The sequence below is a fragment of the Vidua macroura genome, chromosome 6, assembly GCF_024509145.1.
Source record: "Vidua macroura isolate BioBank_ID:100142 chromosome 6, ASM2450914v1, whole genome shotgun sequence".
Lineage (NCBI taxonomy): Eukaryota > Metazoa > Chordata > Aves > Passeriformes > Viduidae > Vidua > Vidua macroura.
Genome location: NC_071576.1, coordinates 29,886,007 through 29,912,179, shown reverse-complemented (window position 1 = coordinate 29,912,179; position 26,173 = coordinate 29,886,007).

The window sequence follows — 26,173 nt, the reverse complement described above, 5'->3', positions numbered from 1 at the left end:
AAAGTAGAGAAGTAGCTTTTGAGGGAATTATGCTAAGAAAGAAACCGGATGAATCAGTTTTCTGTTTCCCTCCATCAGTACTCCTCACATATTCTCTGTACCACCACACCTGCAAATGAGCAGTAATAACACTGCAACTGCCAACTTGCTAACTCTCACCTAATCTATCCCTTTGTCTCTTCATCCACTATTCATCACACCTCACCTTATTTTTTATTTCAGGTTCACTGAAAATTTTGAAGTGTGTTATATCTCTATAAGATCATGTCCAAATTTTACCCCTATGTAATGTATCATAAATATACACATTTATGACTGTACATAAATGCAATGTGCAGTTTTCTTACAACACAATATGAAGTAAGAACATTCTACATCTGGTTAAATCTAAAGAATTCTAAGAGTCATAATATTAGATTTAGAAATAGATTAGCATAAATATTAGAAATTTTTTTGCCATTTGCAAAACTAGAGAGGTAAGTGCTACAAAAATACAGATTAATACATTGGAGGCTTGAGGAGTCAGAGAAGTTACTTAAGGAGATGTTTGTACATCAAAAATGATCAATGAGTGATGCATTTTCTTCCTGTGCAAACCAACAGTTCTGTAGCCTCGTTTTGCACACCTTTGGAAGTTTAAACAAAGATTAGACAGAGAACTAGAAAGGGGCTTTTTGCCATTATTACTGGCTGTTGGTATTTTAAGTAAAGATTCCTACTGATATTTCCCAACTAAGAGACTCAAATTAAAGAGATTTGCTGACTGTTAGTTCCATTTCCACATCAGAGGGAGAAGCAGTGTGACAGGCTCTGCATCACAGCAGCACAGTTTTGGCCAAGCTCCAATTGAACCAGGGCTGACTTAGATCTCAGTGGGTGGTGGCCATTACACATTTTGGGGAGGATATTTAAAACTGGCATGTGAACTAGTTCTATCAGAGAGGAGAAAGTACAGGTAGTAAAATCATCCTGTGACATCTGCCCTCCTGCTGTGGGTTAACACAGAGGAATGAAGCTATATCTAAAGCACAGAACCATTCACAAGAGGGGAAATACACTGAAACAAATTGGAGATAATTTGATGTTTTTAAATTGGAAAAATTACATCAAGAATTCTTATGTAGTAGGATTTGTAAAAGGCTTCTGCTGTGACTAAGGACTTGGCAAAACAATAAGATTCATGCAGATTATGCCAGAAAGATTATTGCTACCCTTTAAACTGATTGAGGATATCCAGTAAGCTTTTTGACAGGCAGTCCTGAAAATTACAATCATTTCTAGTTAAAAGGAATTCTGGAAATCAAATTTGCCCTAGTTTTCCAGTTCATTAGAAAATAGTTTTACTCAACTAGTAGCAGCTGGAATATTTTAAAAATATAGATGTTCCTCAGTGTATAATGCCTAGAATCATCATCCAATCATCACAATCCAATCATCCAAACACTTTCTGCTATTCAACAAGCTACAGGGCCAGAAGAGTACTGCTGCTTCACTGGTGGTAGTTAAAATCAAATGTTTTTTAATCCAGCTGCCATAGAACATTTCAAAAGACATACAATACTAAAATGAAGTTGCAGAAACATAAAATAAGCTTTTTTCAATGTGTTATAATGTTCACTAACCTGTACTCCACATTTTTTTGAACTTACTGTGAACTCACTCTGAATGGTGGCTACACAGTAAGAAAAGTAGTATTGTAAGACAAATTAGTGATGATAGCTGTTATTAACTATTAAGGGGAAACATTCTGTTATAGTTTTACATTTTTCAGCTAACAACAGAAACATTTTCTTATCAGTACATTATTACTTATAAATGATACACAAATTTGTCACAAAAGTCTGTGCTAAAACGAAACCAAATGTGCTCTCTTATCTTAAAGGAAACTAAACTCCAGAACTGTAGGTGACAACTGCAACATTTACTGTTAGAAGTATTGCCTCAAAGCACTTGGAGACGAGGAAAACACTTGTGGGGCAAAACAACTTAATAATAGATTATTGATAGAAATTCCAGCTAAAGAATGAAAAAATATAGGATATTACCAAAAAACAAATCAACAAAAAACTCAATAAGATATAGATTCTTCAAAAGAAGGACTTATTGGAAAGGCACTTTTTGAAGTGGAAAAGGCATATTTTTTTCTATGAAGATAGCAGATACCAGGTGAGGCTATTGACAGAACTACTAATAAAAATGTAACTAAATAGGAATTTGGCTAGCTAGCAAATGAACTAACAGATATCATAACATTACTCAAATAACTGATAGCTAATTTGAAAGTAAAGATATCATAAAGAGCTGAATGCAAGTGGAATTATGTTAGCATAAATATAGATGTGCATTTTTCTGCTGAAAATATAAGCAAATGGTGTAAAAAATTAATGACTATCAATAAATACTTAAACACATGGCCAATTATGACAGAGCCCAGATTTAACTGCAGTCAGCAGCACAATGCAGACTTGTGTGCAGAGTCATCAGCTATCCCTAAACAGGACAGATTACTGCTTAAGTAGGCAATAGGAGGTAAACATCCCTTGGGCAGGTGGTCTCTGTGGAAATACAACACAAATTATGGAAGAGAAGATCCTAAAAACTGAATTGAGGAGTACCATTCCTAAACCACAACAGTGTTAAAAGACTTTAAAACACATGATGAAAAACATTACTCTGTTTGCAGCTCAAATGCATAAAGTGTATGATTAACACTGCTGCACCTTGAGCTATTTCTGAAATCAGTGGTACAAATTTTGTCTGTTTATGTGTAAGGCATATATCTAGTTCCTGTTGAGGTGTTTTTCTTTCATCTGAGAGTAGGGCAAACAAAATTTTCTCTGTGTCTGGAGGTAATATTCTTTATGGGAGACTTTCTAAAGTCATTGAATTTCCATTGAATCTCCATAGAGAATCCATTATTTCACTGTTAGTGATTGCACAGTTTTCTAGAAGTGGACGATTCTGCTCTTTGCAGATATTCAGACTACAGGGATGTGACCTTATTAATGTCCAATCATACCTGAAAATAATCATACTGAAAACCCCTTAGAGTTCATGACATTTCAGCTTTGCTGTACTATCAACATCAGGCCTCAATTTGATGTCATCAAGACCAATTTCACACTGGTGAAACCACTGAAGTTAAAGAAATGGTTGCTACCTATGTATACAGCAGTAAACATGTTCTCAGTTATGTCCCACAGTTGAACTATTGGAGTAGGACTGAACATGCTCATAACCAACTGAGGAGCATTTTTAAACAGTGGGGCTTATGTATCATGTCAGATGCAGTGATGGAATGTGGTCATTTCTTCCACAAAGTGAAGATGACAGGCAAGAATTGTCTAGGATGTACTTTATTATAGTTAGACTGATTCACAATGTAATCAATTCTGTATTCTGCATGTGTGGTAAATATATAGAATATACAAATCTTTAGTCTTTCTTTACACAGTTGTTGGTTGTATTTATTATTTTCAAATTTGAGGCTTTTTGGCTATATAACCTTCCCACAAAAACTATTTATAATTTTGAAAATTGATTTGGAATTTGAGACAGGTTATTCTATTTTCACACATTAACAATAATATCTTATTATAAAATATTTTTCCAGCTAATGCTATCAGAAGTTTAGCTGTGTTGTTTTGAATTGGCAAAGAATTACAAATTAAGTTTTTGCCTCTTTAACATGTAACAAATAGAAGGGCAGGATGACAAACAACACAGCTCGGAACACCTCCCCCTTCCTCCATCTTCCCCCAGCTTTACACCTTGAGAATGATGCCATATGATCTGGAATATCCCTGTGATAAGCTGGGGTCAGCTGGCCTGGCTGTGTCTCATCCCAATTTCTTGTGCATTCCCAGCCTTCTGGCTGGTGGAGTGAGAAGCAGGAAAGCCTTTGGCTCTGTGCTAGCCCTGCTCAGCAGTAACAAAAACATCCCTGTATTAGCAGCGCCATTTCCAACACAAATGGAAAACACAGCCCATGGTAGCTACTGTAAAGAAAGTTAACTCTACCACAGCAAAACGCAGCACAATGGGAAATTATGAGTAGTTAATTATGTTATTCTTCTGAAGTTTTCTCAGTCGTTCATTGGAATATGATTAATATAATAATTTTTAACATTTTGTTAATTAAAATAGTAACATCTTAGCAAAATAGTTGTGATTTTATCTTTTCTTCTGTGTAGATTAATTTTCTTTTTTAATTTCATGCACAACACTTGACATCTGTTTGAATTCTCTTCAGGTTTCCTTTATTAAACACTGCATGAGTATTTTACATTAAACCTGTTAGTTGTCTCCTGCAATTAGTATTGGCTGTTTGTTCAATAGAATATATTGGTGGTTATCAATGATTTCTAATGCTATCTTAATACTGATATGCTGCAGATACTAATGGCAGACATCAATCACAGTTCTGGCTGAAATCCCTTCATTTAGTCTTAATAAGAAAAAGTTAAATTCTTTCCTGTTTAATGATTGAAAAAACAATCTTCAATTATCAACCAATATGTCAAATCTTTTGGTAGTAATGAATTAAATGATTCACTAATTAAAGTTCAAGGGATAGGTTAAGATTGGGGTTTCCATTGTAGGTACATGTGTTTTTAAGGAACAGTGAAAAAAAAGAAAGTTGACATTGCAAGAGTACAAAGTACAGAGTGGGTCTCCATAAAAAAAACAGAGAAAAGGATAGTTCCCTTCAGGCAAGCTTGTTCTTGGTATAAAAGAAGGTTCAGAATAACAACAATTTTTCTTAGTGCTTATTTATGTTGTGTTCACAAAAACCAACTTTCTGTGCATTTTTAACAAATAAATTGGGCTATTGCCATATATAGATCTCACTAGTCCTCATCAGTGTATCTTTCTGATGGAAGCAGGAAAAGAAAATTGAAAGCCCTTGAATATAACCTAATTAATAGAGCTGGAAAAAGATACCAAAATGTAGTGCTGTATGTTGTCTGTTAGAAAAAAATGCAAGAGCTCTGCAATATTGTCTGCTGGGAAACATCACAAAGAAGAGTGAAAGAAAGAAAGTTGCAAATGACAATAAGAAAGGTAATCAAGTGTTGTACTAAAGTCTTATAATACCAGACTTCTTGAGAAGAATCTGTTTCTTGAATAAACTCTGAAAAACTGGTATGACACTAAAGACATCAGATATGTGAAAACAAAGTTTCAAAGCCACTCAAAAAAAATGGGTTAGAGAGACTCCTGAAACTTGCAGACTCAACCATTTCTGAGAAATACAGCTATATGGTATTTTGACTAATTATGGTGTTAGATAACAACACTGGAATTTTGAAATATTTAGACCAAAGACACTTTTTATCACTCTCTGCCAAAGTATGATTGACTGGTCTTTATTGTACATGAAGGATAGACTTTACATTTTTTATGTAGCTAACACTTCATAAGGATTTCGACTGAAATTGATGTCTGAGCCCTAAGTGTGCTTGATGTGAAATGCATAGAGTATTCATGGATCATTAAACCCAACAGAACATATCAGTTATACTTTTGGATGCCAAAAGTATGTTTTAAATATCTGAAAAATACCTAAACAGTATAAAAATTGGGAATTTGTCTGCTTTTTCCAGTGGGTCTAATAAAAGACTATATGACCTGCTCTGCTAGTATCTTAATATTATTGTGTCTACAATAATGCAATAGGAGTAGCTAAACATATATGCTGTCATTGTACCTCTCCTGTGAGGATGAAATGGCCAAATATTTATACATATGACATTTTCTTTACGTATTTGTGCTTTTCCAATTTTGAAAATTAAAATATAAACATTCTGGTTAAAAAATCTGTTCTCCCCATCATGCCACAGGGTCAAAGTCTACATCACTTTTGCTTTGTTTGATATGGTGTGTATGTGCGTGTATAAAATACATTAAAGGTCTTTGTTTTACTGTATTATGAAATTAAAAATCATGCAGTCTCTGTAATTACATTGTCCTTTGCCGCCTCTTTAAAAAAAGAAAAAGACTGTGTTCAAATTTTCCCCCTGTTTTATTTGCACCCTATTAACAACTGTTACTAGAGCTTTAATTATGCCCCTGTGATTGCAGAGATGCGGCTGACTTGTGTCATTTTCCTCCCAGGGGATGCTTTATAATTACCAGCATCCATCGTGGCTGCCTGTAAGCTGATGCTTTTTTATTACCAGTTCAATAATCACTGCATCCTTGTGAACATCTGCTCTACAAGCCATGCATCGGAGGTCCCAGTGCCTGTCACTCGATGCTCCCTTGCTGTGGCGACCCTTTTGCCCTCACCTTCAGTTTATATCTAATTTGCTTAGCAGAAGCTTTATCCAGATTGCCTCACAGGAACACAATTAATGCTCCAGATTTGCAAACAAAGAAATTTTCCCCCTTTTTTTATTCTATTTTTGTCTTATTATCTTGATGTCATATCCTATAATTTGTATTCACAGCAGGGTGAAGCAATATAAATCCCAGAAAAAAATATAGTATTTGATTGGTTATCTAGCTTTATAATAAAAAGTAGGTAAGTGATGAGGATTTTTTTCTCCATGAACATCCATATAGTACTCTCAAAAAAAAGATAAACATCAGGGCTTTCTGCATATATTTTCCTACAATAAATGTTGTAGAAAACAAGGAAATGCTTTCCGTATAATAAATTAAATGTTTTCTAATTAAGAATTCTTCCATAGAATGACTTGATAGGCAGGAAATCACTACTTTTATAAACACACAACTGTTCATGTATGTTTAGATTTCTCTATGGAAGTACATAGATTCTGAGTGAATGTGTTTTGCTGAAAGAGGGTTATTGCTAGTTGCATGCGGGTCATGTGGAGAGGTCCAAAGTAGCTGGAAACACCATCAAGTTGTCTAGTTGGCTCTGTAACTCATGTGATAAAGCCTTTAAGCCATGCAGATTTCTGCCAACATATATTTTTATATTGGCCTGTCTTATCAGGCCTTCCACAGTCAGGCAAGGTACAATAGACCTTCAAATGAATTGCAGTGAATAATGTAAAGTACAAAATCAGTAATGTTAGTGTTTCTCTCTACATGATGCTGTAACTTATATGTCTCTGATTAAAGATTTTCATCTAACCTAGCAAAATTCTAAGAGCAGTGAACACTGATATTATCTCTTAGAAAGAAGAATGCCAGAAAATTAGTAAGCACTGCACATCCATTTTGAAAGGTAGTAAAGTACTAATTGGAAACACATACTTCTGCTTAGTGGCTATTTCTCTGTAGTTTCTGGTACTTTCAGCCTTGTTTCTTGTTAAAGAGGTCTATTTCATATAATAGCATGATCAATGGTTGAAACATTATTCCAACATATAATGATTGGAAACATTATTTGGTGTGTTTCTATCAAAATGCTCTTTATATAAATTCATTTAAAGGTTTGAACACAACCTTCAAAGGCCTTATTACAATTCCTGTGAGCCAGTTAAAATACATACAGGTATAACTCAGGATGGACCTGGCCACAAGCTAGAAGAGAAAGCTTGGGAGACTCTGATCAAACAGCCATAATCCTGCACAGCAGTTTAGAGGGATTTGAAACTGAGAGAAAGTCAGGGAGGCTTTTGTGAGTACCTCAGGAAAACACAACTTCATAATATCCATCCAAATCGTGTGATACACGCCCCCTCTACGTATGTGTCAAATTTTTCTGCCAATTAATTTGTTTAAATTCTGCCTAGACTGGATCTGGACAAGGGAGGGAGATTTGAATTACCTGTCTGAATGTCTCCTATTTAAAAATTTTTAAAAATAGAAGAAAAAATTTTTGGAGAGTGGGGTATAGTGCATCTGACTCTACATACTTCACAGCCAATATGGTGTGGGTCATTAAAATTAATGATCAGGATACCGTAATGTACTCTAGCAGCCAGAGATCATAGGGCTCCCAAGTATGAAACAGAGATCATCCCAACCTCTGTCTTCATCCACTCCAAAGAGCACAAGGGGAACAGAGTTCTGCCCTGTACCCAACACTTCCAGACTTTTCTCTCTATTTTATCTCTAGCAGGAAATCTAGAAGGGTGTAGTGTACATAGGTACAATATCAAATATGCAAAAATATGTTCAAAGAAAAAAAAAAAAAAAACAACCAAAACAACAAACCACCAAAAAAACCCCAAACAAAGAGAAAACCTACTATATCAAAAACATGGCTTAAGTTTAGCCATGGCACTCCAGAGATGGCTTTTGCTCATTTTGTCTCTGTCTGGGGGAACCTGACTCAAATCTGAAATCAAGCAAGGACCCTGCCTTGAAGGGAGATCTAGAAAGCTCATCAAGGTATGATTAGATCACAGAGCTATCTCAGCATCACTCATGGCCCTCCGCTGACTAGGAAGAGTGTCTCCAGGGCTGTAATTCACTCCTGGTGGGCATAACCCTGCATCCCTTGCCAAGTCTGAAAATAGTCTTGCTAACGGGTCCTGCAGCTGCTCTGGGTGCCAGCTGCCGCTGGTGAGGCGTAAATCTGCCTTTGTCTCTACTAGATGCTGTGTCTCCCTCTCTCTTCATTATTTTCCAAAGGGAAAGTCTTTTCTATGACCCAAAAAAGACACTCAGCACTCTTAAAGAAACAGTGTCCTGGTTTTTCTTGTCTTGAGAGGCAAGCAGATGCACAAAGCACCTCTCCTTTAAGCAGGATTGCACTGCTCAGCTGAAACTTTATAACCTTTGGGTTAAACAAAGCAGAGAAAAAATGCTTTCATTAACTTATTTATGGAAAGACCTTGTCTGTATGACATTTAACACTTTTTATAGACTTCAAAGTGCAGAGTTTAGTCAGCTAGTTACCTGACTTGAATGGTTTTTCATCCTGTGTTCTCCAGGATTAAACAGCACCCAGTGTTTCAATGCTATCTGTAGATGTCACCATCAGTACCTCTCCTGCAGGAAATAGTGTGTTTTTTAAATTTAATGCTCAACTCCAAAAGAATTTTCAAATTAGATTATTGCTCTTGCATAATCCTTTTTTTAATGCAATATGTTACATAATGAGACAGGATTTGCCTTTCTAAAAGTGGTGACTTTTTAAAAAGCTGTTTTTTTTTCCTTTGGCTTCATATTGTTAAGGACTCCAGCAAATGCAGTTCTTTATAACCTTTTAATCTATCTTCCATTATGGAGATGTTTTTACTATGACTGCAAATCATATACTTGGAAGTCACATACATGAGGCCACTTTTCCAGAAGACATAAATCCCATTAAGACCAGTTGGACATAAAGAACTTATTATTTGTCTAAATAAAATGACAACTTTAGAATCCTAAGAATAAAAAAAAAAAAAAAAAAGGTGATGAGTCATCAGTCTCCATTTCACTAACCACTATAATTTCAGAAAATTGTTTTTAAAGATGATTACTAGATGTATTAATTAACCATTTGCCATCAGAACTAAGAAATGGAAAATGTTCAAGACTAGAATAAAGTTTCACAGTTTGATAAGGAACTAACAGATCTCAGAGAACCATAAGGTGTGACTGATCTCACAGTAATTGTTGACTAACTGAATACTAGTCTTTAACAGAAGAATATAAGCTCCTAGGTAATATCTTATTTATATTAACAAACACTAGACAAGAAAGGAGAATTTATTTTGGTAACTTCCAAATGTAAGTCTGCTCATTATACTTAAAATAGTTCTATGCTCTAGTGGACTAAATATAATAAAATTGACAAAATCCTGAATTCTAGTTCCTACTTTGATATTTGTTTTATGTAGCTTTTCTTAGGCAAGCTATATGTATTTCTTTAATTTTTTGCTACCCATCAAAAAAACATATATGGTTCATAAACACTCACAGCACTTGTTTGTCAGGTGTTGTGATAATAAGCTAAAATGTTTTTAGTTCTTTGTTGAGTCCTCCTAAAATTCTTAGTGAACCATGTTCCACTTATTGGAGTCTATCAATCTTTAATTTTTAAAAAGTACTTTCGAGTAAGATAAACTGAACTGGTCTCTGACAAATTATGTTATGTATATAATTATTAGTAAAACCAGAACTAATAATTTGGAGTTAGAGACTGGAAACCCTGGTTTGGTGCACAGATACAACATTGTAACCAATTTATAATGTTTATTCTTGTTTATTCTGATTTGAATATATGTAAATTATTTGTAAAGCAACTTCTTCAAACTTACAATGCAAGTGGGCCACACATATTTATAAGAAAGTTTATTGACTTGCATGAATAATTGCTTTAATAATTTATTAGAGATCTTTGAAGATGTGACTGTTAAGTTTCTTACAGGATATAAGGCAGATGGGTGCTCTTTAGAGTATAAAAATTATTTGGAAGTAGTACCACTGTGTTGCACATACACACACACAAATAAATGGAGAGAAAACAGCATGGAGTGTAACAAGGATAATGAATACACATATATGATATTAGAAGATTTGGTCTTGCAAAGTAAATTTTTTTAAATGGTAAATATACTACATTTAGAGAACCACAGAGGTTTCCTGAGAAGACATTCCAATTTCATAAAAATAGTCATCGGAAATGATCCACTAGATATCACTGAAGACTCAAAAAACCTAATATTAAAATAAATACTTTTTTCCAGAGGATAGTGAATAAAACATAATTAGCTACATAATAGAAAGTCAGATTTAATTTACAAATATGAAATAATTGTTATAGTAATAACTAGATAGTGAGTATTGAACGATGTGAGCAGTGATAGCTGTTAGCAAATAAAAAGACTGAAAGTTGCCAGAGGAAAATCACTACCATGAATTTACTGTAGACAATGTCTGATGGTAGAAAACAAAGACAATGCCATGGGGGAAAAAAGTTTAGTAAACAGTCAAAACTTCGGAGCAGGACTGTTTTTAAAATATTCTGTTCATTTTAGCCATCCCTTTTTAATTAAACGCCCCAATGGTAACTATATCCCTGTCTTCTAGGTGAATACAAACAGAGGGATAGGGCACCTTTCTGTACATAAATAGGTCCTAATGGGAAGAAAGACCACTAATCATAAGGCAGTACAGGCAAGGTAGTACATTTCCTGAACTCTGGAAAAATGAATGTTCTAAAGAAAGAAATATGAAAATGGAAAGTATACTACAAGTAAATTGTGAAATAATAGCACTGAATAAAGGCCTATGCACTTGTGAAGACATTTGAATTTTTTTTTTCAAAATGTTATTTGATTTCCAAATGTATTTGAAAATTTCTGATATAACAAGAAAAACTTGAGCATCTAGTACAATGTTCAGTATTACACATGCTACATTTCTTTTCATAAAGACCATTTATTGAATGAGCTTGAAACAGGAAGATATCTATATTACATACACATAGGGACATATTTCTGATTTATTGAAGGTAATAATTATCAGTCTACTGACTCAGATTTGCTTTTGATCTGGTCTTTTGATACTCTTTGCTTTCTTGTACTTCGTACATGTAACTATTGGCTGCTCTCATTACTTTTATATAAAGATCCTTAAAGAATTCTCCCTTTACATTAATTATTTCTCTTTGTAATATATGGAGACAAATCCTAGAAGTTTATTTAACTTAGAGCAGTGTAATGTCAATCTTTTTCCAAAAGTGCTGTACAAACACAGTTATGACAAGTCCTTTCATTACTTGAATAAGCATTCAGATGGCTGCTCTCTGCAAAACAAGCTAATACATAGAACATTTGACAGCAAATAAGTAAAAAAGCAAATTTCTAACATTTTTCCTCTAAGTCAAACATCAATTTTGGAAAAATAACCCTTTCCCCATTTTTAAGCTGAAGAGAAACTTTTCTTATCTACAAAGACTCGTCTGGTTTTAAGTCAAAATTACTCCTCTTTGTCAGAAAACAGATCTCATTCTAACTATACAGATATCTTTATTTCTGCAAAACATTGAAAACGGTTGTAATCTGAAGTAGGGATATCCTAGACTCTATTTTCATTAACTTAGTTATTCATCCATTTTTCAAAGCATCCTACATTTTTTTTTCTTCATTAGACAACAACCTATTCTTGCACAGTGATTATCAAATGTTACTTATATTTTATTAAATGTTTTTCTTCTTCAATGTGCAGTACATATCTCCTGTCCTAAAAGTGTAGAATACTTTCTTGAAAATTTGTGGTGAATATGTTTTAAAACCAGTGAAATTGTTGAAGTGTCTTTCCAGCAGCCCATTTAGAAGCCATTATCTATGGATTTTGATGACAATTTCTTTATCCATTGAGAGTATCTTTAATTGGGCACCAAAACTCAGACCTATTAAAGTATTTATATGAGAGATTCTCAGGATGTGGATAAGTAAGATTCTGTAACAACTCATAAAATTTAAAACTGTATTGAGAAATCAGTCACACGAACATATAAAAACATCCCCTACATGAAGATTTTGCATGTTAAAGCACCAACAATATAAACCCAAAACCACTTACAATAAATCCAATAAAATCCAAATGGCTTTGCTGAATTAATACAGAACTACAACAGACTGTGCTCCAGTGTCTTTTGTTAAAAAATAAAAGTTGGTTTGGTGGGAGGAAGGAAAGCATTCAAAAAAGCAGAGATGAAATATGGCAATGCCCTAGCCAGAGCTTGGGAGAAAAGCAAGTTACATTACAGTTTCTGAAACAAAAAGACTTCAATATATCTTTGATTTTTAGTGAAAGGAGAGCATAAACTTTGTGTTCATGTTTCATTGCCCTTTTAAAAAAATTTATTCTTTTCTTCCTTTTTCCCACCCCCAAAAATTAAAATCTGTGAACTTTTACTGTGCAATATTTCACAGACATGCTGGTATAGCAGTTTCCTAACTGCAAATTGAAATATTTAGATATTTAGCTTTCCTGAAACCAGACATTTAGATCTTGTCCAAGTTAACTCAGGGCATTAGTTTTCAAAATTGGATGCACTGAGTGCAATGGCAAAGACACAGCATTCGGTAGTAGTAGAACTGAATTAAGGTATTACAAGTGCAATTCCAAAATAATTGCAAATAACAAAAGAAAAACAACAAAGAATTTGTTGTTTTTAGGAAATTGTAGAAAAAAATTGTCTAATTTTTGGGCAGTATGCAGCAGCTTCTGTAGAACCTGGAAAACTACAGCCAGTTTTAATATGCAAAAATACTGATTTGATCACCAAAATGAGCAATAACTATGAGGTAACCAGGCTATCTATACAAAGTACAATCACACAAAATTTAAAAAAATTGCTCTTCACATTCTCTTCCTTTATTATGATGTTGCAAAATAGGACTGTATCTCTAATGAACCAAGTACTGTATAAACCAGCTTATTAGTCTTAAATACAAGCCAATGCTAAGAAAGTCTTGACAATGCTCTTTTGCTAACAACATCAAACAACCTTCTTATTTCATCAGAACCATCATTCCACTTTTTTAATAAGCAGTAACCAGGCATTATTTGAATAATTTTGTGAGGTTACATATTTGCAAATTGAAATCCTGGCTGAAAAATTAAAACTTGGCCATCAGTAAAGAGAAGAACTCTTAACTCATTTTTCTGCTGCTCATGTTTTTCTATTTTTCTTTGTTTCCCTTAACACTAGAATCTACAGACGGTTGGAATATTCAACATTTCTTTGGCTAAACAATGTATTCTATTTGATTAACCTGTAAAAGTTGAGGACAATTCAAGAAATAATTCTCAGAGGTATTAGAGACTTCTATGTTTTTTTAATATATATATATATATATAATTATGTCTGCAAACACAAGGTGGATGTTGCCAAAACCAGCAGTTTTCATCTTTTATATTTTCTATTAAAACTGTAGTTCCTCAGGGTTAGAAGAAATGTGATTTAAAGTATCCCATGCTAGACTTTCAGGAAGACCAACAGCCTTGAAACTTTGAATATTTGAATTTTAATCTGTTTAAATGAGTTTTCTAAAACACCCGATTAAAACACACCCTTGTTACTGCTTGGAATGAAATAGGCCCAATCCCATACCAGAGTTAGCAAATATGTATAAATACAAATATTTGTATTTTAACTGGAAAGTTAAATCAAGGATATTCGTGGAAAATGGGAAATGTGATTTATTACCTTTGTTTTTTCTCTAAAACAACCCAGGTACCTCAATCACTGTAAATTGATTTTTGGTATTAAATTTTTGTCACTCTCCCAGGAAGAATGAGTATAAAGTAGAATACAAAAAAATGTTCTATGTCTCTTCATACTTGCTGAAGCACCATGTTACAAATCTGTCTTAACTGTGTATCTTCATGATATCATCACAATTCCTTTTATAACAGTAAAGATGGAGGTAGTACAATTGTTTTAATATATTTATATCAGTGAAGATCCTGTTTCTTCTGATTTGAAATATGCACTGTGCCACCACAACAGTTTCCATATAGTACTGAACACTGGGTAAAATAAAAGAATTGCATTTTCTGTGTTACAATACATATTGTGTATTTATACACAAAAGTCTTATATACTGTACTGTAAACATAATTATGGATGTATGGATGTATGGATGTAATTTACTCTAGAGTTTAGAGATTTGGAACCTCTAGAACTTAGTAAACACTGGCAGTAAAAAATCCATTAAGGAAGAGATTGTGCCAGTAGAGAGTTATTTGTGTAATTAATATAATATAATAGGTTGCAATACTATTGTAACATTACCATATAATGGTTGATTGTAATTGGTCCAATAGATCTTTAGACTGTATAATAAAGTTTTACTATAAAAGCACTATAAGTAAAAATATATTGAATGTATGTATTTTTCTTGAAAACTGGAAACGAAATTAGGTGGAATTTTAATGTGGAGGAATTTGTGCTCACTGGGGATCTGTTTCTAAACAGGAAAGTCAATGTGGTGGTGAAAACGGCTGAAGATTTCCAGGAAAAGGCATTGTTCTCTTTCGGGAATAGACTAGTTTAAAGCATTCCTTTGAAGGAGGGGGAAGTTACTTAGCCCAGGTGGGAATAGAAGGTCAGTCAGAGTGAATACTAAAGATTGAAGATTTGCTGCTGCACAACTGTAGAAACTTTTATAATTTTTTAATAGAAATATCTTGCTAAGTAGTATTTTGGCATTTTCTAGTTATAGGGACCTGGAATAATTCCAATTCATGTAATTACATTGTTACTTACTCTCTCCCTCCTTGAAGTTTCAATTACTTTCATCATCATTCTTTCACATCCTGTCCAGAACTACCAAAGGTTTCTCTATTAACAGGACTTATGTTCTAAATAGAGCTAGTAACAAGGACTTTTAATCCATAATGCTTGTTTAAAGAATAGAATCATGGAAACAAAATGAGCCTCATTTTTCCCCAGTTATTTAGAAAATAAAATTAGTCTAAGAAGAAATATAATTTAAACAATTCTTTTCTTGTTAAGTTAAACATCATGTTTGACCCAAATGATCCCTTTTCAATTTTATGGTCCACTGAAACTTTTGTGATCAGCATATTTGGAATTAACAGTGAATCAATTATTTAAATTAATGGAATTTCAACCTAGATATGATTTCATTATACAAAGAAATATTCTCAATGGATTATTTGGTATTTTATGGTGTCAGTGGCAATTTATTGGAAGGGACTAACTAATCTCGGAGGCGACACAGCACTTGCACTATAGCCGGTTGAAATGTGGCACCATTTCCCCTATACTGGTGCTAGTGGAGGCCTGAAACCCTGAAGTCCTCTGACACACTAATATTTAAATAAAATCTAAACAGTTAGCTGGAGTTACCCACACGGCTTAAGTGTACAAAACCCTTTAATAGCGAAGTATCACTCCAGTACAGACGAACTTGCCTCCGTCACATTGAGATACGGGACGTGGTTACTGCTGCAGAGCATCCTGATATCAGTGAATGTAGGGGGATGCTAAGGGGATGCAACAATCCCATATTTCCCCTTTTGGAGGCACAGAGTTACTGTGGATAGGAGGAAAAATAAACTGCTGCTCTGGAGAAATCCAGGCCCATGCTAACATGGGAGTTCTCAGCACTGAGAAACAACTCATCACAGTACTACCTTTGTAGAACAGATTTCACCTAAAACATATGGAAATCAAATCAGTAAATAGTTCTTTCTCCTTTAAATGATACTCAGAAAGTCAACATTTAAAAACAAAAAAGAAATTTGCATTTAAAATGTCAGAACCTATTTTCAATGTGTATTGAGAGCAAAGGAAATTAGACGCATAGAAATTTGAAACTTACTTTTTCTCTGCAACCTAAGGCATCACTTATCTCTGATCTGATCTCAATGAAAAATTTGCTAGCTACAATAGAATAAGTTGCAGAGAAAAAGGCAAATTATGGCACATACCTGAAGATATTGTTGGGAATACCTTATTTGAAAGCTAGCAGCACTTTTATTCAAAGCATTTTCAATTGAGAGGCTCATCCTTTCTTATCAAGATATTTTTCCCTTAGTTTTGCCTGTGAGTCTGAATTCAGTAGCCCACAGATCTCTATACTTATTTTTCAGGCAAGAATCATAGTAATTCTCAAAGATAAAAACACGCAGTTTTCACATAGCAATGCAGCAAATGCGGTCTATTTCTGAAATTATATGTGTTATCTCAGTGTTACAGGAAAAGTCCATTTCTTAACAGTGAAGTATGGGGTTTTTATGTTATGTTGCTAATGTGATACATTTAGTCAAAATGATAATCGTAAATATCTTGAAATATAAGCACAGGAGACACATACATCAAACACACATCACTAAAGAAAAGATTTTGATTGAACAAGCCTTAAGTGAAATCGACAGTTTTGAAGAAGCTCCTGTTAAAAATATTCTTTAAGTCTAGATGAAGAGGCTTATTGTGGCATACATACTTTCAGAATGGATTTTTTTCCTCTTGTTTCTGTATTGAAGTTATCTTATTGATGACACCAATTCTTTTTATTTTCTAAATTATAACACTAATTGGGATAAAAGAAACTTCAGATTCTTACTGATGTATATATACATGTATATATACAATATATAAATTGTATATATACAATAAATAAATGTATCTTCTGTTCTCAGTTTTATGCATTTCTCCATTGGCCTTATTTGCCAACAGCAAAAGTAACAACACATTTTAGGGGTTGTTATCCCAGAAAGAACCAAGCAGTACATATTTCCATGCTTATCTCTGCAAGACCATAGTGTCTTCTAAATTATTTCTCGTAACTAGATAAACCTAAAAAACGTCCATCTTCTGAACCCTTCAAAGCTGAAACAAATGCTAGTCATATCCTGAAATCACAAACATGTATTCTGTTGTCAGCTAAACAATTTTTAAGGTGAATTAAAGGACTCTTCAACCTGTTTTCTGGAAATAAAACAGTAAGAGTGCTAACCTAATTTGGAAACTAGTTCATGATGTAGATGTTTCCAAATATCATCTCCTTCTAGGATCTGTAGCTGGAATGGAGATCAAGCATTGTGTCTCTATGGAAAATGCATGCAAGATCTAAAGATTTCCAGCTATTTCTGTATACAGCTTGCAGGAAAAACAGACCCATATTTTACTGGAATCTGTTGGGAGATTTGCTTTTATGAAACATTGTTTTTGACTTATTGTTAGTTTTCCTCAAGCATCTGTTCATCTCATAGCCAACTGCACCCACTTCATCGGCCCTGATGTCCTCAGTCCTGTTAATCTGTACTGGTTTACTCAGTTTGTGTTCTGTCTCCTCTGCTGATGATTACTTAGGACAAATTTTCTGAGAGGGATAAGAGCTGCCAAGAAGCAGTTTAGTGTATGTCTGACAGAAAATTTATGATGAAAGCATAATATAGCTTTTGTTATGGCAGCGTACTTCATTTCCTTCTGGCTGCACTTCAAACACGTGCTTGCCTGCACAAATTCTAGCTGCACTTTCTGTTGTACAGAGGCTCCAGAATGTGGGATATCCGTGTATTACAGAAACTCTGGACATTTGGGAAATCTAACATTAGTCTTAACAGCTACATTGAGAAAAAATTTTGAAGCTAATCACTGCTCATGACAGGGGAGTTGTAACTAGATGAACTTTAAGGTTCTTTCCAACCTAAACCATTCTGTGATTATATGATTCCAAGCTGATGTTTCCACAGAAATGCTACAAACCTCTGTGCATCATTTAAATTTTTGAGAACATTGTTCTTTGTACTGCAATAGCTTGAATAACTCAGTTTGAATGATATGTTGAATTGTTTTGACTGGAACGTGGTCTGTCTACTAAGGTCATATGGGGAATGGTAAGAAAGTCTAGAGACTTTCAAAGGTAACTTGAAACCGTACAACAAAGAAATTAACAAAGAATATAGACAAAAAGGAGGTAGCATCCAAACTCTGGCATCTACATTTGAGTGTGTGAATGCCAACTGGCCTGCTGTGAGAGCACCACTAAACTTGAGGAGCATTTAAAATGTGCCAATGGGAAACACATATTAATCTACTTTATTTGGATACAAGGTGAATAACACCCACTTAAGGTTTATTCCACTCATTCTCTCAATACCATTCTGTATAAAATGAAAGTCATGTTGTCATTAAGGTCTTTCAAATTTTTGCAAGGATGCATAGATGCATCTTCACAGTTAGCCATGAATGGTAAGTTTACGTTAACATGTATTGTCTTTACATTTTTGGAACTATTTTGAAACTGAATTTGTTCTCCATTAACTGTTTTCAAGCAGCAGTGGTGGCTCACCTGTCCCTGCACATTGCAGAGTTTGGTTCAGAATTTGTTCCACAAAAAAAAAAGCTTCTAGTTATGGCAGTAGGGAGCTGCCAAAACTTTGCAGGGTCCCTATCTGTGAAGAAAATGGACAGAGGATAAAGGAACAAACTTTTAGAACTTTGAGTCATTATTTTCACTGATAATGCCTAGGTTAAATAATGGGAAGTATACCTAGGTGTGCACAAAATACAACAAACTGCTTTGCATTTCACTCAGCCCTTAGAATATGCCAGTATACCCAAGCATCTCAACATCACTAACCTCTGTAAAATGCTGTATGAAAAAGTGGCCTAAACAAATGAAATGTTGATCTGCCTTTTATTAATTTCATTTTTTATCTTCTTGTATACAGACATTTGACAGCTGTGACATTCATGGGCAATGCATTCGAAAAAGAAGACATAAATATTCAGAGACATATTAGAATGCTGTTCAATGTAAGCACCTGTCTACTTAGTGTTGACAGAAAATCATTTACTTTGCTTTATGCATGTTCTCTCCAGAGACTACAGAGGTCCTATTTTATTTAAGGAGCTGGTCCCAACATCAGTACTAGCTCTTGAAAATGCAATATATACATCTAATTCTATTTATTAGGGAAAAAAAAACTTTGGCTTATATTTTCTGTAATACTGAAACCATTTTTTCAACCTCTACTTCAGAATTTCCTTCCCTGGGGAAATGAAAGAGGAATGGGAAAAGGGAATAAGGAGTTGAAAAAGTATAACCTCATGATGTCTTTAATGACAACATCAAAGAAGATGGCACAGAAAGAAAAATATAATCAAAATAGTACATAAAAAGATATGTAATGCAAAAGGGATCACTGCCTAGTCTTTTTGATGTCCAATAGTTCTGCTAACTTTAAGAAGTGGAATAAATAAAGCAAACTTAAATGTTTTTTTAAAAAGGGAAATTGATGTTCAATGTCAGGTTATCTTGAAAAAAATCTTCAAGTATTGTGAAATGTAGGGGGGGTTTCTGTTTTTTGATAGTAAGCCCAAAGATCAGTGAAAACAGGCCTCATCCAGTGACTGAGACTGCTAGAGCTCTCAAAAACCAACCAACAAAAAAAGCCCCACAAAACCCAAAACCAAAACAAACCCCTACCCTACACCCCAATCTCTCTCAAAATCTCTGTCCTGAATCAAATAAATATACACATGAGAAATCTGGAAGTCATGAATTTTAAGCCTGAGAGAGTAATGACTCCCACAAAATGCACTTCTCCACTAGGGAAGATAATTTCACAATAAGGTTCTATTTTCCATAACAAAGAAAGCATGATGTATGCTAAGTCAAGTTTGTACAGACAGTAAGTGTCTCACTCAGTCCTGTGGGTTTTTACTTTTCCTTAGATGAGGTGGAGATTTTGGTGCATTCATATGAAAATGACCTTTAAATCTCAGTATCCAGAGGAGAGGAGAGGAGAGGAGAGGAGAGGAGAGGAGAGGAGAGGAGAGGAGAGGAGAGGAGAGGAGAGGAGAGGAGAGGAGAGGAGAGGAGAGGAGAGGAGAGGAGAGGAGAGGAGAGGAGAGGAGAGGAGAGGAGAGGAGAGGAGAGGAGAGGAGAGGAGAGGAGAGGAGAGGAGAGGAGAGGAGAGGAGAGGAGAGGAGAGGAGAGGAGAGGAGAGGAGAGGAGAGGAGAGGAGAGGAGAGGAGAGGAGAGGAGAGGAGAGGAGAGGAGAGGAGAGGCAAAGCGAAAAGGAAAAGGAAAAGGAAAAGGAAAAGGAAAAGGAAAAGGAATAAAACTCCGAAGGAACACAGCCTAATTTTTCGCCCAAACACTTCACTCCATTTTATTTCACCTGACGTGAGTATGTAATGATGTTAACTCAGCCCTGATCACATAGCGCTGTGAGTGGGGGAGGTCTGGAGAGAGCATAAAATTCTTGGCAGCATCCCGAGACGCCACAAGCCCTGACAATGCTGCCACCTATGGACCGAAAGTGCCAACGTCAGCTCCGCAGAGCGGTTCGCAGGCACACACTCGGCGATGCGAGGAGCAGAACAGTGCGAGCAAATTCAGGCTCCTGCACAAGCTCAATTCACCTGGTGAACTGATGGAGCGGCTACTTGGGTTTATGTAGTCCAATGCTTTTATACAAGTTAATTACGATCATCACACAACAACCTAACCTGTCTACAGAAATTATGAGCTGCAACTGCAGACCCCGTATGAACACTTTTGCTCAATTAAAGCTAAGCAGCTTTTTATAGAAAGATTTTTTTTTTTTTTTTCCTTAAAGCTCACACAAGGAGTAATGCCTTTCTTGACATTAAGGTAATTATGTAAAGACTGTAACGTTAAAAATACTTACTGAAGTCCAAAAGTTACACTGCTATTGCAGATATTTAAGCCTACCATTGAAAAGATATTGCTACAATTTTCCAATTCTATGGAAGAAACATGAGTGATTAGACCTAATGCCTTCAGATATCTTCATGTCACTCTCCTAATATTCACACTTAGTGCTAAAAAAACGTTATAATCCAGAAAACTAATTTTCTAAAATCTTTTTGGGAATAACCATCTCTATTTACACCTTTAATTTGGTCTTTTCATTGTATTTCCATTTATAAATTATATATATTTCATATAATAAATTGGCATTGCTATTTTATTGTCACAACTGGCAAGTTCTCTCCCTTTTCAATCTTACAGTCCTTACTAAGAAGATAGTTCACCTAGCTGGAGTAAAGTAGCCCATAAACAGATTTACTTCTCAACTAAATAAAATAAAATAAAATAAAATAAAATAAAATAAAATAATAAAATAAAATAAAATATTCCTCAACTAATCTGCCTGTGCTTTACTGTTATACAGCAAATAATGCAGGATGCATTACAGGGTGCAGTACAGAACAAGCTGGTAGGCTCTTACCTATGCAGCCCTGGAGGGGCTGGAGATGACAAAAGGGTGAGCAAATATTAGGTGCCACTTTCTACTCCCAAAGATATCTCTGTATATCATATTGCAAACACTGAACAAAATGTAGAAACAGAAACCTGACAGGAATCAAAGTAGACAAAAATGTTGCTGGCTGGCAGGCTCCAAAAATGATAGGATTTCTGTAAATTATTGGCTATCTGTAGATCCTTGGAGAACCTACAGGAATTTTTTGAGCACCTTTCCAAAATGACTGATATTCCTAATGTATTGTACCAGAACATCAAGGTAAATCATGATACTATTTGCCATGTCTTGCACATTTCAAGGATCAATCTGCAAAGCAGTCAGTTCTACAGTTACACACATCCTCCTATATTTTCCATCTTTCCCATCTGAGCACTAGTCAGCTAACTTGCTATAAAGGCATTAAACCTTCAGTACGTGGGAAATATCCCAATTCAACTAAATTTTGTTCTCATTTATTTTCATGCTACTCATGTACCAAAGGAAGGCCCTGATATAGCTAACAGAATAAAACATTGGTAGGCAGTGTGGAATGGAGAATCAATCCCACAAACTGAGTAAGAAGCACTTGAGAAGTTAGAATATCTTCTATATTTTCTTGAAAGTAATACCGCAGTGATTTTTAAACATATTCGTTAGTAACTTCTTATTTATTATGCACATGCATAAAAGTGAGAATAAGAGTTATCCTATTAAAACCAATAGAAGTACTCCTGTGATTAAAATTTCATTTATGCTGAAATAGGGCCTTACATTCTACATACACTTCCATTCAATATGTGCATATTGTGAATATTAAATAATGTTAAATTACTCCTTTTTTCATAATAGAATCAGCTTGACAGTTACAATGTTCAAGCACTAAGCAGCACATATTACAATGGCAGCTCCCTATCATGCAGTAATTTTCTTCCTTTTAATATTCTTGAAATTTAGCTCTCACAAGTAGGTGAAATGATTCTGTCTTTGAAAAGTAATTTGGCATGCTCCTTTAGACTAGTCAGTAAGACTCCACTCTCTCATGTATCAATGTCTTCGAGTAACATGAGTTTGTTGAGACTTGCTGCTTCTCAGTTCTCTTAAGGAGCAGAACAAGGATGGAGAAATTAGTTCATCCTAGATTCCCATTTGAGGGACACGGGCCACCACCTCCACCACTGTTCCACGACTGTGGAACCCTCTTTTTTTTTTTTTTTTTTCCCCACAGTGGTGGAGTGGAAGGTTGGAAGGAGGACAAGAAGGCAAAAGATTTTGTCTTTCACTTCCCATTAGATAGTGGGTGCTCAGGTTTACCTCCTGAGTTAAAGAGTACTAAAGGTGAGGGTACAAGTTGAGATCTTCACTTCACTTCTTGGGCACCATGACAGGTCTAAGTCTCCTTAATCATTTAATGAAGTTGGGAGTCCACAGATTTAGGAGGTGAACTAGTAGACACTGAACAACAGCTAGTAGTAGAACTAGTAGACACTGAACAACACACCTTGCTTTCATTAAATTTCACTACCATTATTTAGGCAAAGAAAAGGAGGCCAATGACAGTTCCTGAACATCACTCTTTTAGGAATTAGGTATTGGGGCAGACAGTGAGCTCAGAAATTCTGGGGACGGGTCAGATGTTGTGTCTTTTTTCTGGAAGTATCAGGATCTGTGTGCAGTTTTCCTGGAGTATAGATTTCCATGGATGTCCCATGGCTAATTAAAACCCCCCTACTCCTCAGGGTATGATTAGAATTTTCTACCTTCTGAAAGACAAAACACAAAGGTGAAATTATTGCAGTCCTGCCACCTGAAGGTTAGTAACTGTATTTCTGTAACTCAAAACCAGATTTTATCTGTAAAGAATCTGCATTTGGAAGGAAAGATGCACTAAAAAAAAAAAAAAAAAAAAAAAAAAGGATCAGGCATATCATCTGTGATTCTATCGGTTGTGACTTTATCTGACAGCTCACAGGAATGCCACAGTAAACAGCAATCCAAAGAGAACAATAGATTCATAAGCATTAAAGATATAAAAGTCCATTTTTAATGACTGTTTTGTGGTAGTACGTTATTATATATTAGGCAATCTATTGTTTTCCCCCATCTTATTTTAAATTTTTCTCCAAATCTATATCCTTCATAGATTTTCATTTAACAGATCTAAGCTTATTCAGTCTGTTTTACCAGATAATAGAAGAATTCTGCAATTAACATCCTTCTCTGAAAAGACTACTTCATTGGACTTCAGATATATTTAACTATATTTGGTTTAGATTGGGTTAAAAATACAGATTAACAAAATTAAATGCTCGTTATTAAAAATTGAACACTGCGGCTAGGAAATACTGAAAAAGTAACTACTTGCATTTATGATTCATTGCTTGTAGGATTAACAACTCTTTTAAATACTAGCTTGATTTAGCTGTAACAAGTGCATTGATGTAAATATAATAAGACATTCCTAAGGGGAATTGCAATTCTCAAAAAATTTGAAAATTCCATATTTACTGCAATAAATGTTACACCAAAAAATTTTATAGCTACCAGAAACATAGAAAATACTATACCCAAAGCTAGAAAACTGTTCCAGTACAAAGAATGCCTAATATATAACCTCCCAAATACACAGTATATCCCTAGTAAAGATATAAATTATGGTTGCAAATGAGACCACAAACAAAATTTTGCTCAAGGCATGAATCATAAATTTGAACAATAATCATCTCCTGCATGAGGCACAACTACTTTGTTTACTTCTTATACCCTGTTTCCTAAACATGAAGATGAAAGTAGGTCAAGTAAATTTAGCATCTTTTCACATGAAGTATGTTATGATAGCGGGTGGCACAGCCTAATTTACAATTACATGAGTTTACATGAATATGAAAATATGTGTTTTCACTGTGCTGTGTCATTACACATATTGACATTTTACTCACAATGACACAGAATCATAGAAAACACCCAAGATTTGGAGAAGGGAGGGAGCAAAAAGGGAGAGAAATATTTACCACAGTTGCAGCCTGAACAAAATATTGATGTATTAGTAAAGAACATCATATGATGTTGAATGTTATTTTTATAACTGCTTGTAGGTATGTTTATGCAGTGAGTTACAAGGGAAGAAGAGGAAAACTGAGAAACCACTGTTTTATTTACTTTCTAAAAAGTTTTAATTTTGTTTCACCTATTAATCAAGAAAAAGCTTTTCTGAGAAAATTTCAAAAGTTAATATCCATGTTTCTTAACATTGGATCAAAATGCAAAAGAAACTTTAAATCAAAAGTTGTAATCTGAAATTTAGTTATTCATCATTCTGCCATGAAGTTTCAAGTACGATTCATCTAGGAAACTTACTTGAAAAAAATAAATGTTTTATTATAATGATTTTCTTTTATGGAAAGAAGAAGGATTTTGGTGTGGACAAAGAATATTATTTCTGGAACAAACAGGTTCAAAAAAAGTTTCTCAGTTGTGGATTGATATCTTGCTGAGACATTAGTCTATCAAGACCAGAATATGACTTGTGCTAAACTAGGACTTCTTTTTTATCCAACTTTAATGGAATAAAAGGTAGTTCAAGCAACATAAATTTTGTTTTCAAAGAAGCATCCTTATCTACATATATAGCTGGATGAATAAACATATTTAATAAAGAGGTGAAGAATGGGAGAAGGTCACATACCAGGAACTGGTAACACATACATCAGTAATTTTATCACATTAGTCATAGAAAGTGTTTAACAAAATGCTGGGTGCTAGTATACATTCATATTGTCCCAAGACTAAGTCTATCAGAAACTGCAAAAAGAGTGGATTTCTTCTTGAACCATGGGGCTTAAATTTTCAACTCAGCAAGGTACTCTGAAATTCACTCATGATCCAGGAATCAGGTCACATGTTTGAGGTAAGCATGAGGTGAGATGCTTTGCTGAGGTACACTGCACATACCAGCTGCACTGGCAGCTTCCTGAACTAACACAGCCTGTCTCTTAAACTATGCTGAATACCTGAATAAACTTGTCCATTATAAGAGGCATCCCGTTCTAATTAGACTTCATTATGATTAGTTGCATTATTTGAATATGACACAGTGTTTTGAAATTTGGAGTGTTTTTTCCAGTTGAGACCTTGTCTGCAATTTCAACCAAAATCACTTTTTTCCTGTCAAGTTATAAAATTCTAAAACCAAGGAAATATAGCTTAAAAAAGTGTAAGTTAAAAAAAGGCAAAAAAACTTTTCTTCTAGTTTGATCAGAATAATCCCAAATAACTAATGAGAAATATAATCATATGTTTACTGTGTTTGCCACAGTAAAACTAAACACAGATTGAACTAAAACTAAATGCAGATGAGCTAACACAAAGTTTTGTCGTTTTTAAGACTTACCCAAATACTATGAACCAAAATTTAGTCAGACTCTATATATTTTAATGAGTGGAAAGAATAAAAAAGCTCCGATACGTAGGTAAATAATAATACGCAGTTGTCCTATATTTCCAGTGTCTGAGTAACTTGACTTTATAAAGAAAAATTGTTGAAATCAGACATGATATT